This window comes from Piliocolobus tephrosceles, chromosome 21 (assembly GCF_002776525.5).
Source record: "Piliocolobus tephrosceles isolate RC106 chromosome 21, ASM277652v3, whole genome shotgun sequence".
In the NCBI taxonomy this organism is placed as follows: Eukaryota; Metazoa; Chordata; class Mammalia; order Primates; family Cercopithecidae; genus Piliocolobus; species Piliocolobus tephrosceles.
The window spans coordinates 1,281,030-1,284,237 of NC_045454.1; the positions used below are offsets into that span (position 1 = coordinate 1,281,030).

At 48.8% G+C, this 3,208-nt stretch overlaps 1 long non-coding RNA gene across 1 annotated transcript; it reads left to right on the plus strand.

Moving 5' to 3' along the window:
* Positions 1-296: 296 nt before the first annotated feature.
* Positions 297-3,194, plus strand: LOC111533762. The gene is made up of 3 exons (XR_003310016.1): positions 297-893; positions 1,260-2,712; positions 3,098-3,194. It is a non-coding gene; the product is annotated as an uncharacterized LOC111533762 (long non-coding RNA).
* Positions 3,195-3,208: the final 14 nt, after the last annotated feature.

Below are 3,208 nucleotides of genomic sequence, written 5' to 3' on the forward strand. Positions count from 1 at the left end.
CTGTTTCTAAGCAGCTCTGTCAGCCTCTCCTTTGTTGCTGATAAGAACCTCCTTTACCTCTCTATGTACAGAGAGCTCTCTCTAAGGTGTTTTTCCTCTGCTCTTACACCAATCATCAACAATCATCAACAGTCATCAGCAATCATCAACAATCATCAATCATCAACAATCATCATCAACAATCATCAACAATCAACAATCAACAATCATCAGCAATCATCAACAATCATCAACAATCATCAATCATCAACAATCATCAACAATCATCATCAACAATCATCAATCATCAACAATCATCAGCAATCATCAATCATCAACAATCATCAACAATCATCAATCATCATCAATCATCAATCATCAACAATCAACAATCATCAACAATCATCATCAACAATCATCAACAATCATCAACACAGAAGACTTGTAGGATCAGATGTGTGGGGTTTTTCCCCAAGCCCAGTAGCTTAGACATCAGCTGGGATGTCTAAGTCAGTTCTGATGCTGTCTACCCAGAGACAGTCCTAGATCCCACAGATTGAAGGCTCAGTCCCCAAGACTGCCCTCCACACTGTTGCCAAATCCAGACCTGCAACCGACTTCAAGTTGGGGATCCCATGACCCCCTCTTTGGGTTTAATTTGCTGTAGCAGCTCACAGAACTCAGGGAGACATGGACATTTCCTGGTTGAATACAAAGCACACTGCAGAGGACACAGATAAAGAGACACATAGGAGGAGGCATGGGGAAAGGAGCACGGGACTTCCATGCCCTCCCTGGGTGCCACCCTCCAGGAACCACTGCATGCTCAGCCATCCAGAAACTCATGAAACCCAGTCCTCTTGGGCTTTTATGGAAGCTTCATGATGTCAGCATTTCCTCCCACAAGGAACAGGGTAAGACCGTCTTCTGGGAGGGTCTTAAGATCCACCATCAAAAAGGCAGATCCTTGCCTTGAGCAGGTGAAGGAAGAGGAGGAGGCGGTCAGAGGCCTCCCCTGAGGCCCAATACAGCCAACGTTATAACAAAAGACTATAACAAGGGCTATGGGAGTTACAAGCAAGGAACCACAGGTGAAAACCGGTATGTATCCCAATATCATACTTCCCTCTCTGGACGCACTGTGTCTTGCCATGCCATGCACTCCAGATTGTAATCCTTGCTTCTCATTTCCAAATACACTCAAAATCCAGGCGACCCTGGAGCAAGGCAACCTTGAGTTCCTGGGGTCTCTTATAGACACAATTTTTTCAACCAAACAGGGATCAAACTATGGCATTTGTGAGAAGCAAGACCTGCGTGTATGAACAGCAAACTTTTCCTATATGCAGGTCAAGCAGAGACAACATTGAGGCTGGAGTACGGTCAGATTTGGGTACATGTAGAGGGAACTGAAACGAATTGCCTGTACATCCCAAAAAACAACTGTACTGAGAGATAATATTCTCTAGGATTTTTTGTTTGTTTGGTTGGTTGGTTGGTTAAAGCTTTGTGTAGAACACCCAGTGCCTCCTTGTCCATCTCAGGAACATACTGCTATGTGGAAGCACATCCTTGAGATGCACAAGCAGACGCTGGGCAAGGAGACAAGAACATCTCACTATACAGAAGTCTCCCTAATAAATGCTCTATGCACACCCTGGTGTTCAGTGCTTCTTTCTTTGGAATCCCAGCAGCTCTATCACTGGAGAGTATGGTGCACTCCCTTGAGGGAACTCCTCTGGGCTGCTTGGGGTCCACTTGAGCCTCAGGTGTGGCTGGAAGACGCAGCCTCCCACCTTCATCTGGAGCCCAGAGCCCCTCTCTGTCATTGCAGATCCCCAGGTTCCTCTCCCGGTTCCACTCAGTGGTGGAAACCTCCACCCTAATGACCCCTTGATGGTCCCGCCACCCTGTGGCATCTCATCTCTGGCCTCTGTTCTTTCTTGTGGATCCGTCTACCCTTGGGAACTTCCATACCTCTTTTTCTGCTCATGATCTTGATTCTCTGGTATTTCAGAAATGCCTGATGTACACTTCTCCATTAGGGTCAGGGGCGACATCATGAGTACATGCATCAACCAACCAACACCAAGATCCTCTCATGTCCCAAACACCTCAGATCTTACCTTGGTCTGAAAATGAAGCACAAATGAGCCCCTCCCAATGTCCCAGGCACCACTGACCCCACAACCACGGTGATGAGTGGGATTTGTGAAAACAGTCCACAAAGGAAAAGACTGAGGCTCAGAGATGGTTCATTACCGCCCGAGGTCACACAGGCAGTGGATGATAACCGATCATTGAATAAATATCAGCTCCCTCCCCCACTCACCAAATCAAAGCTCAAACATAAGTCATTGTTCCAGAAATGTTGAGCAGGAATGGAGGTGCAGAGGGACGGCCAAGGGCACAGGGGCACTAAAGAGGAAGGAAAGACTCAGAGGTTTGTTCCAGCTGGGTGGGGCTCGACGCTGTAGCAAAAAAGTTTTAAAAAGGGGAAGTTGAGAAGGGGACTATTTGGTTGCAAGAAAATTCACAATCCAGTGCCAAGAAAGAAGTCAACTTTTCTTCCCCTATTTCCCTGCATTTCTCCTCTGTGCTCACTGTCACATGCAGTTCAGCCTGGACGGCACAGCCAGATGTGAGATGCGTCTCTGCTGATCTGAGTCTGCCTGCAGCATGGAACTGTGTCTTCCCTGAAGCATCTCCAGGGCTGGAGAGACGACTGCCATGGTAAGGACCCGGCAACGCTGAGCTGATGGACGGGCTGGAGGAGGGAGGGAGACCTTGGGGGAGGCTGTGAGAAGGAAGGAGAAGCCTCTGTTCACCCTCATCTGGAAGGATAGACACAGGAAGCAGCAGTTCTGTTTGCCGCTACATCCCGGCTCTCAGTGAGACAAGGATAAACCAGACAGACAGTGGCTGGGGGTCACCCCATTTCTGTCTGAAATGTCTGCAGAGGGTCTGGTGCCTGCCCCAACCTCAGACCTAAAGGAATGAGACCCAGGCGCCTGGGGAGGGCAGTTCCACTTCCTGTGTGGCTGCAGATGACAAAACCTCATGACAAGAAGGACCCAGCCTCTGAGTGTCCACACCCTGTGTGTCTCTGTCCTGCCAGCACTGAGGGCTCATCCATCTGCAGAGCAGGGCAGTGGGAGGAGACGCCATGACTGCCATCCTCGTGCTCCTGATCTGTCTCGGTGAGATTTGAAGAGGGAGGGGAGATTCT